Here is a 10,491-nt window from a genome sequence, read left to right as displayed (position 1 = left end):
AGCAATTTACTATTTCATCTTCTGCACCTCTGTAAGGTCCTCACAGCAAAACCAACATAATAATTCATATTGATATGAGATTTGGGTTCAATTTAAAAGTTTTTTGAGGATCAAAATTCATGTTCCCTACTTCATGTGAGGAAATGTAAATTACTGAAATTTTATTGGATTCCCCCCCCCCAAAAAATCTGGGATCACTGCTAGTAAATTTATGTAATGGTAAGGGCCTCCAGGCATAATCTGGTGTTTTTTTTAATAAGTTCGTCACCAGCATTCTAGCACAGGACTTACAGGACTTATTCCTTGTTTCCTCTAAGATGTGAGACACAGCTGTGGAAAGTCAGGGCCCCAGCTATTACCATTGTACAGGACTACATTGACCTAAAGATGCATGTGAAGTTCTCTGTCTTCACAAGAGGCCTGAAGAAGGAAAGGATTCCTCTGAAACTGAAAATATTCTCTCTAACAGCAAGAGGAGCATACAGGATTTGCACAAAGGAATGGTGTCAAGGCATAGAAGTATACAAGACAGGGCATAATGCACACATGCCTGACCTAAATGGCCATCCCCTGTGTAAGTCAATGCACATAGTGCCCAAGTCTGACCAAGTTATTTTCACATCTGAGGTAGGTAATCCCAGGAACAACACTACCATGAAGTAAAAATATTTATTTACTGTTGGTTATTTTTTGAGAACCAGTGTGGTGTAATGGTGAGAGGGTTAGAGGGTTAGTCTATGAAGTAAGAGATCAGGGTTTGAAGTCACACTCAGCTCACCTTGAGCCAATCATTGTCTCTCAGCCTAACCTACCTCACAGGCTTGTTGTGAGGGTGAAATTGGGAAGGGAGGAAAAAGTGGTATATAAATGTAATTGATAAGTAAAGATCTGCCTTTAGCTACCTGGGTTAGGTACCACTTGTGTAATGGTAGGGCTGGACCTGCAAACACACAGCTATACATGTGCTCACATGCAGAATGAGAATGAGAAGCCTGTTGAGATTCTAGTTGCTGTACACAGGGGGACACAATCAATGCAGCAGAATTTAAAAACAGAAATATGGACACCTTGCAGACATATTCAGTGAAGTGCTGAACATTCTTTTCACAATTGCTATCCCCCCCCCCATCACAGAACTACAGTTTCCAGGTTTCTCTGTGGAAAGGGAATGGCTGTTAATCCAGTTTAACTCTGCTGTGTGGATACGCCCACAGAGTAGGAAGTGTGGCATCTATGATCCTCCAGATGTTTTTTTTAAATAAAATAAATAAAATAAATAAAATAAAATTAGTTTTCCAATATACCCACAATAATCACCAACTTATAACAATAACAATTAATTTATTCTCCAGATGTTGTTGGACTCCTAGTCCAATCAGCCCCAGCCAGCATGGCCAATGGTGGGGAATGATGGGAGTTGTAGTCCAGCAAATATATGAATGGCCTCAGTTCCTCCACCCCTGGGAACGAAGTCATCATATCACCTGATGGGATGTGTGCATATAGCAAACTTTAACTGCCTTAACAGTTAATATTCCCTCTCTGCAGTGTAACCTGGAAACTGCATGAAGGCTCCCCTCTCCAAACTACATTTCCCAGGATTCATAGGGGAGGGCCAAAGCCATGAATTTTAAATAGGTGTAATACTCATATATATTTGCAGGAATTGATGTACCAATGCCAGGGCTGGGGAACCTTTGGCTTTCCAGAGGTCGTTGGACTCCAACTGCCACCATCCCTGACTATTGGTTATGCTGGCTGAGGCTGATGGGAGTCGGAGTACAGCAACACCTGAAAGAGCACAGGCTCCTCTCCCATGACTTAGACCATGGGTAGGCAAACTAAGGCCCAGGGGCCAGATCCAGGGGCCAGATCCGGCCCAATTGCCTTCTAAATCTGGCCCGCGGATGGTCCGGGAATCAGCGAGTTTTTACATGAGTAGAATGTGTGCTTTTATTTATGCATCTCTGGGTTATTTGTGGGGCATAGGAATTTGTTCACCCCCCCCCAATATAGTCTGGCCCCCCACAAGGTCTGAGGGACAGTGAAGCAGCCCCCTGCTGAAAAAAATTGCTGACCCCCGACTTAGACTATTCTGCTGCGCAAAAGCTGAAGCTCTTACTCCTCTAGCTTTGGCCGGTTACCTTCCCAGGTGTCTACTCCTGTCTTCATGAATCTGCCTTCTGAACAATCCCCAGAAGCTCCTGCCTTTGGTCTCTGCATCCTGAGAAAAGAGCTGGCTCACTACGGTCCTTACCTTTCAGGCACAGCAATAACATGCTGGCATTTCTCATCCATCCTTATTTCCTTTCTCCCTGTGATGGATGTGCCATAATCACATTTTGCTCGGTTAATGAAAAATTATAATTGGGTTTACAAATAAGCTAGACAAATTGTTCCAAGGTTCCCCGTTGTTCGAGGCTATGGATATTGATACTCCCGTGCTGCAGGAGCTCCATGTGAGTGCATTCTTCCATTTAGGTTTTGTGTGGGCTAACAAAGCACTTACATGCAGCATTCACTCTGCTTCCCTTTGAGTTACAACTATGATTCCTTGCCATAACTTTTGAATTCGGCGGTCGCACAGTGGGGGGGGGGGTCCCCTGGAAAGCTGGATGTAATGAAATTGCAACTTGGTCTTACAGATCCTATGGGGAGGGGGGGCGGAAACAAGTCGCGATGAAGCGATTAGTCCTATCTTGACAAAATTAATTCTGTGGGAACAAAGTGTTGCACAAAATGCAGTGTCTGCATTTCGGAGCCAGCTCTATTCCTCCCCACAAATCCCCACAAAGTCCTTTTCACGAGGAACTCGCTCCCTGAAGAGTTTCGCAAGCACAGCCTTTGTAGGCCCAGTCCTGTTAATTAAAGCCATTCTTAATAACACAGCAGCTGGCGTCAGATTTCCAACTACATGGTTAGGAATGTAATAACTTATTTCCCCATTTCTCCTTGTTCTGAACATGGCTAAAAGCAGGGAGAAAGACTATTCTCCCCATTGTCAGGGCTTCCTTTGGGTGCCCGCTGGGTGACCCAGAACACTTACGCATGCAGTGGCATTTGCTGCACCGCCAGAAACATAACGTTACATTATGTACAACACCTAGGGGGCTATTATAGCATCAAGAGATGTATATATATATATATATATATATATATATATATATATATGAATGACAACAGCTGCAAGGGTTTGGAGTGCTCTATGAGGAGGCTCATATGCGCAAAAATTCATTTGTGCCATGTCTCCCCTTTGAGAGGAAGAATCCCCCAAAAATGATAACCCCATTTCTGAGTAGTGGTAGAGTGCATGTGCTACATTTGGAAAGACTCCGGTTCAATTTCTGGGAGCTCCTGTTCACCTGCAACTAGGCAGGGGGACATTGGAAGCTGCCATACACAGAGTCGGACCATTGGTCCACCTATCTCAATATCACCCAGGCTCTCTAAAGTTTCAGCCTTTCCCCGCCAGGGTTTGAACTTCCATGCAAAACATCTGTTCCACTGGGAGCTGGAGAGCTGCACATTGGGAGAAAACAACAAGAAGCTACCTGAACCAGTGGTGGGAAGAGAGAAAGGCAACCTTGTCTTCCTTCTCCCCGAGTCCTTCTCTTTCAGTAACTGTTTGTTGGTAAAGTGGACCACTTCCTTTCAGGCTCTCCTTTCTTCTTGCTTCTTCTCCAGTATCTGTATGAATTTCCATTTGCTGTTGTTAACCTTTTGGCTCCATCTTGCCTATTTCTTTCTGCAATATATTTACCAAATGCCAACACAGCAGCCTGTCAGAGTAAAGAGAAGTGGACTCAATGGCCCAATAGTTTGACTCAGGTAAGGCAGCTTCAGAAATTGTATGGACCTATGGAGGACTTGATGGGACGTGGGTTAAACCACAGAGCCTAGGACTTGCTGATCAGAAGGTCGGCGGTTCGAATCCCCATGACAGGGTGAGCTCTCGTTGCTTGGTCCCTGCTCCTGCCAACCTAGCAGTTTGAAAGCACGCCAAAGTGCAAGTAGATAAATAGGTACCACTCCGGTGGGAAGGTAAATACCGTTTCCGTGCACTGCTCTGGTTCACCAGAAGCGGCTTAGTCATGCTGGCCACATGACCCGGAAGCTGTACGCCGGCTCCCTCAGCCAATAAAGCGAGATGAGCCCAGCAACCCCAGAGTTGGTCACAATTGGACCTAATGGTCAGGGGTCCCTTTACCTTTACCTTTGTGGAGGACTTATAGAACACAATATGTTCTTTGAGTGGGAGAAGGGGGGTGGTGTGCATCTTCATCACTGTCACTGTAGGATGTTCACCAGCTAAGTATGTGTTTGAACTGGTCCATGGGTAAAGCAGTAGCTGAAATCTTAAGTCATGGCTATGGGAATAATCCATCTTGAAGGCCTCCTGCGGAAATGCAGTGAAATAAGCAGGAGTTGCGCACACAGGGTTTTGCGGGGCCCTTGCAAAATACCACGTGATGGATTCTCTCTTATATGGGAGAGCTGCAATGATGGTAGCATCAGACAGTAGGGATGAGTTGTTTGGGAACTTCTGGAGGGATGTTACATTGGGGGCCCTGTGGAAATTTAAAATGGCAGATGACAAACAAAGTGACTCAGCTTTGATCAAAGTGCTTGAAAAATAACTAAAGGGAGGCCCAGAGCAACCATCAGCAGTGGGTCCTACTGGGGTGCTGGTAGCTTCCCATGGGTGCTGTGTGCTGCTGACACCTGGCCTAGTTACACAAGCAACCTCTTGCACAACTCCCATTCATTTCAATAGGGATTGCATATGACGATAGATTGTGCCCTAGGAAATTTAGGTGGATCACACTGTAGTTTTAGCTAAAAGGGAAATATGACATGTGGAATGGATTTTCGTGTGACTTGTCCATCTGGAGAAGATGCCTGTGAAACAAGCTTTTGAATAGATTTCCCCCCCTCCCTGAGTTTATGCCCAAATTAGGGTTGTTAGAGTAGGATTAGAATTGTTTTTCATCCTCACTACTAGAATAATCTAAATTAGTGCAAAACAGTGCAGAAATCAGGGTGTTACTTCAGACTGGGGTGGGGTGTAATTTGGCCACATTTTCTCAAATTTACTGAGATATCTAATAGGATATGTTACATTCCAGACAAATATGCTATCATTTATTTGTATCGAATCAGCTTTATTTTTCTATATTTTTGTAGCTTCTGGCTCTCTCTTCTAGGTTGAACAAGATGGGGAGTGGGGTGATTTTCTTTTCTTTTCTTTTTTAAGAAAACACATTGAGACAGCACAATTTTTCTCCCAGAGCTTTGTTTCCTTAAAATGCATTTAGCTCTTTTAAAAATCCTGCCACATTCACTGTGAACAATAAATCTACTCTTTGGCAGCAGAATGTAGTTTCACAACATATCACTTAAATGAAAATTTCACCATCTGTTCTGCATTCTAATTATACGCTCTCAAAAGTAGCCAATAACAATTATGAGTTTATTAGCCCATACCGGGAAGACAAGATTTAGGAATACTACTTTTAACATAGCCCTGAACCAAACCAGTAAGAGTCACCAGTATTAGAGCACTTTCTTTATGTATGCTGGTTTCTTCATACACGGACAAAGGCATAAAAAGTCTAGGATTCAAGTCTGTTTCAGTATACAGTCGTACCTTGGTTCTTGAACGTAATCCATTCTGGAAGTCTGTTCAACTCCCGAAACTGTTTGAAAACCAAGGTGCGGCTTCTGATTGGCTGCAGGAGCTTCTTGCACTCAAGAGGAAGCTGCGTTGGACGCTCGGCTTCTGAAAAATGTTTGAAAACTGGAACACTTACTTCTGAGTTTTCGGCATTCGGGAGCCAAAACGTATGAGTGCCAAGGCGTTTGAGAACCAAGGTACGACTGTACTGCTTTTTGGACCTCTTGAGCTCCTGTTAGTTTTGCAGGTTTGCTATGTAATGATAAAGGACAGTTGTGTCTGAGAGGCCTGCTTTCTCCTGGTATGAAATCCTGCTATCCCAGTGCAACAGTTTGCAGTATCTTTAAAAGAATGACACAGAATATCCTGTAGCCCTCTACATTTGCCCCTGTGGCTGAGGTTCCCCATCCTTGTTCTAAATATTGTTATATGATAATCTTCCCTCCTGTACATTTCTCATTTTACTTTTATAGATCCAACAAGCAAGGCAAAAACCCTTTCCTCTGTCTTTTTTTTTCCTTCCTGAAAATAGCTGGCAAACTTTCAAAATGTGTGCTAGTTATTTCCAAATATGTAAATGTTTTGATCAGAAACATTGTGGTACATTGAAATCCTTTATGTGCCAGGAGACCATTTCAATTCTTCTTATACTTCAGATTGTCCATTTGCTTTTACCATTGCTGGTAAAAGCCATCTTTTAACAACTGTAGATTCTTGGAAATCTACCATCATTATTGCCAAGTCTCTTTCCTATTCAGCACCCAGCTGAGTTTTCCCTTTGTATCTATTGCTCATAGGAAGTACCTTGTCAATATCAGGTTCATAAGAGAGCACTTGACCGCTTATGATGCTGATACTCTCCAATTGAGCCCATCTACCTTGAGTCACCCACTTTCCTTGTTTTCATAGTTACTCCATATGTTATGTCATAATTACTGCAGATATGTTGGTGTTGCCTACAGTAAGTATGTGCAATCTGATGGGTAGACACACATCTCTAGAGCCTGAATTGGTCACAGCTCCCAGACATATCCCTGCCCTATACATTGAGGAGAACGCCCTTGCATAACATCAGTACATTTGCAGGAAACATGATTGCTGCGTACATTGCAAAGAGCTCTCGGCAAAGTTGCAGTTCTTTCTTTGAGCCTGGCATTTTTTTTCAGCTGCTGTTGCAGTGCTTGCTCCACATGAGAGCAGTCCTCTCAACATTAAACATGTTTAGATCCCATTGATTTCAGTGGAAGAGAATTAAGGATGTGCTTAATTCTCCTGCTAAAATCAATGGGATTGAGCCATGCTAGACGACTGAGTCCTATATTTCTTATAAGAAAAGCAAAGAGTTTTGCAGTACCATAAACATGAACAAGCTTGTTATGGTTTGAACTTTCACTGAGTAGTGTCCACTTCATCAGGTTCATGGTGTTATCCTCAGCTGGTGAGAATGTCTCTGTTTGAGTAGGGAGAAAAGAAATAGTAAACAGAGTAGCCACCATGATGCCTGCCAGGATTTTTGACCAGAACTCCCATCAGTCATAGCTAGCATGGCCAGTGGGCATGGATGATGGGAGTTTTAGTTCGCAGCATCTGTGATTCTTTTGCTTGGATTCTGATTTGGCTTTCCATCAGATCACTGTAGACAAAATACTCTGATACAAAGAGGTTGGCGGAAGCAGGGGAGGTGATTTTGCCATTTCCCCCAGTACCGCCTCACAAACTGTTTTGGAGGTTCCCACCACCCTCTTAGGATGAACATGGGGGCAAGAGGAATCCACAAAAACAGACCCTTTACAGTATGTAGGACCTTAAGATTTAATCAAGCAAAGGGGCCATTCACAAAAGCAATCGTCTTAGCTTTGCTATGTTAATTAAGAAATGTTGTGAGGCAAGAACTTGTCTCCACATTCCACCCTTCCAAATATGATACTTCCAACAGTTCCTCAATGCCCACGAGCAATACTTAATTCCTAAAATGAGAAATCCTAGCCCAACACATACTTGGTGGTCATGCACTTTGACCTAGAAGTTCCATCTCTTAATTCAGGGAATGAGGACCCTGTAGCCATGCAGACACTATTGGTCTCCAGTTCCTATCAGCTCCTTCCTGCAAGGCCAATGATCTGGGATGATGGTAGCTGTGGCTCAACAACATCTGGCCGAGGCCACAGGTCCCCCAATTCTGCTCTAATCCCATTTGTCAGAAGCTTAAAGGACAAGCAGTCTGCCTACGCTCAAAAGCGCATTTTTTGTTTATGACTTCTTATGCCTTAGTACTCAAGAGGGAACAGCTTCTTGATGTGATCCTTGATTGCCTGGCTTTGATCCTGCATTACTCTTGCTCTGTTTGATTGTGTCCTAGTTTGGTCAGCATTCAACAGCTGTCCCCACACCATGACCACCACAGAAAAAGTTTGTTATAAACATTGGCAGCTGGGGCTAATGGAATGCTACTTAAAAGGCTGGCATTGGCTTTATATCTTCAAACAAGCTAGGTCACATCACCCCGAAATCCAAGATTTGAGCAGCTGTTTGAAGAGTGGAGTGGGGGGGGGGTCAAGCCTGATCCAGTGGTGCAGTTAGATACTTTTAGACTCTACATAGGACCATAGGAAGCTGGCACTGGTCATCTACCTCTGTATTGTCTACACTAACACACAGCAGATCTTCAGGGTTTCAGGCAGGGAACATTGCCAGCCCTAGCTAGAGATGCCAGAGATTGAATGGGCAAGACACATGTTCTACCACTGAGCTACAGCCCTCCCCTATAGTCTACACTTAGCATTCTTATGAATGGAGGGAGGGTATGGATCATAGGGTGGTAAGCCAACCCTGCTGCTCATTCTGCTGAATGAGGTCCTGGATATTTTCCTCAAAAGACTATCATCTATGGAGTGCTTTTTTTCTGGGGGTACGCATACCCCAAAATATTTTGTGAATCTAGGTTTGGCCTCATTAAGGGGCAGTATTTCAATATGAGTAGGGGAAAAGCACTGCATCTCTCTCTCTTCTCTCTCTCTCTCTCTCTCTCTCTCTCTCTCTCTCTCTCTCTTATTTACGGGATCGCCTCTCCTGCTATGCTCTGCAGAGGACCTTAAGGTCCATGAATGATCATAGTTTAGAGGTCCCGGGCCCTAACGAAGTTAGATTATCCTCAACCAGGGCCAGGGGCTTCTCAGTGATGGCTCCGACCTGGTGGAATGCTCTGTCCCATGAGACCAGGGCCCTGCAGGATTTAACTTCCTTCCACAGGGCCTGTAAGGCAGAGCTATTCTGCCTGGCTTTCAGCTTGAACTTAGCCTGACTTTTTATTCTCCTTCCTTCCCTCCCACTCCCCTTTTTATGAAGATTACCCGCTCAGGGATCCCACAGCTAATTCTCCCCTGGTCTCCATCCTGGCCCAAATAATTGATTTTTCAATTCTGAATTTATCGTTATTCACATTTTATACAGTATTTTATGCTGTTTTTTGTTGAATCAATTAAGTGTTTTAACTTTGTTGTTAGCTGCCCTGAGCCCGGTTTTTGAACCGGGAAGGGTGGGGTATAAATAAATTATTATTATTATTATTATTATTATTATTATTATTATTATTATTTCTCTCTCTCTCTCTCTCTCTCTCTCTCCCTCTCTCTCTCTCTCTCTCTCTCTCTCTCTCATGAATAGACAAACAAACAAACAAACAAACCTCCCTTTATCTCAGATCTCAGGGCTGTTCACAGAATAAACTACAATACACCCTGAGGTGCCTTCTTGTATCTGCCTTCCCAAGGCTTTCATAGCTGTTTGTTGCAGCAGCCCTGGCTACAAGCTCTGCAGGCGAATGGTGCCTCTGGGGCTGGCCTGGGGATGGTGGTTGCCAGGAGTGAGGTGGCCTAAGAAGTAAGCAAGCAAGCGAGTGAGGGAGCCCAGCCAGCCAGCCAGCCTGTCAGCCCTTGCTGTTGGGAATGGACAGACAAGTCTTAGGCCCCTGTGGGGCAGTGTGAGAAGGCACCTCTCTTTGGGGTGGGGGGGGCAGCTCAGAGAGCAGGGGCAGCGGCAGTAGCTGCCCTGAGGACCCCCAAGGAGAGAGGAGAGGAGAGGAGGCTGAGGGAACACTCCACAAGGGAAGGTGTTTGAAAAAGTGTGAGAGGCTGTCATCTCTGCAGGCAAGGGGTGACATTACTGGGCTACTGAACCCCACAGTGGTGCCATGGAAAGAATGTTGTAGTTCAAGGGAGCCGTGGACTCAAAAAGGCTGAAAACCTCTGAACTACAAGATAAAACACAAGTAAATAATTAAACCAAAACAACAAAACAATAACACCCCTTCCCACAGACACATTTAAAAGGCTGTAGGACATTAATTAGCCAAAGGGCTGCTTGAAGAGGAACGTTTTTGCCTGGCACCTAAAAATGTATAACGAAGAAGTCAGGTGAACCAGCATTCCATAAATGGGGAGCCACAACAGAAAAGGCCCATTCTCATGTAGCTGCCCTTCAGACCTCACGTGGGGGAGGCACACAAAGAAGGGGTTTCAGAGGATGAATGCAGAGTCCAGGATGGTTTATGTGGGTATTGTGGTCCTGAGCTTGTCCTAATGGCAACAACAGACTGGTCAAAAGTTGGTTGGTTAAATGAAATTGGGTAAGGGAGGGCAGGGCAAGGGCAAGGGCAAGACAAGAGCATACTTATGGAGAGGGTGTAATCATAGAGAAACCTAAACAAAAAATGCTTAGGAGACCAGACCAGATGGGATCCAGGTAGGGATGGGGGAATGCAGTTATCCTTCAAAATTGCAAATTGCTGTGAAAATATGGAGGACTGAATTTAAGACAGG

This window comes from Podarcis tiliguerta (assembly GCF_965153285.1).
Source record: "Podarcis tiliguerta genome assembly, chromosome: 1".
Lineage (NCBI taxonomy): Eukaryota > Metazoa > Chordata > Lepidosauria > Squamata > Lacertidae > Podarcis > Podarcis tiliguerta.
The sequence above is the reverse complement of the archived record's forward strand: the minus strand, read 5'-3'. Positions refer to the sequence as shown.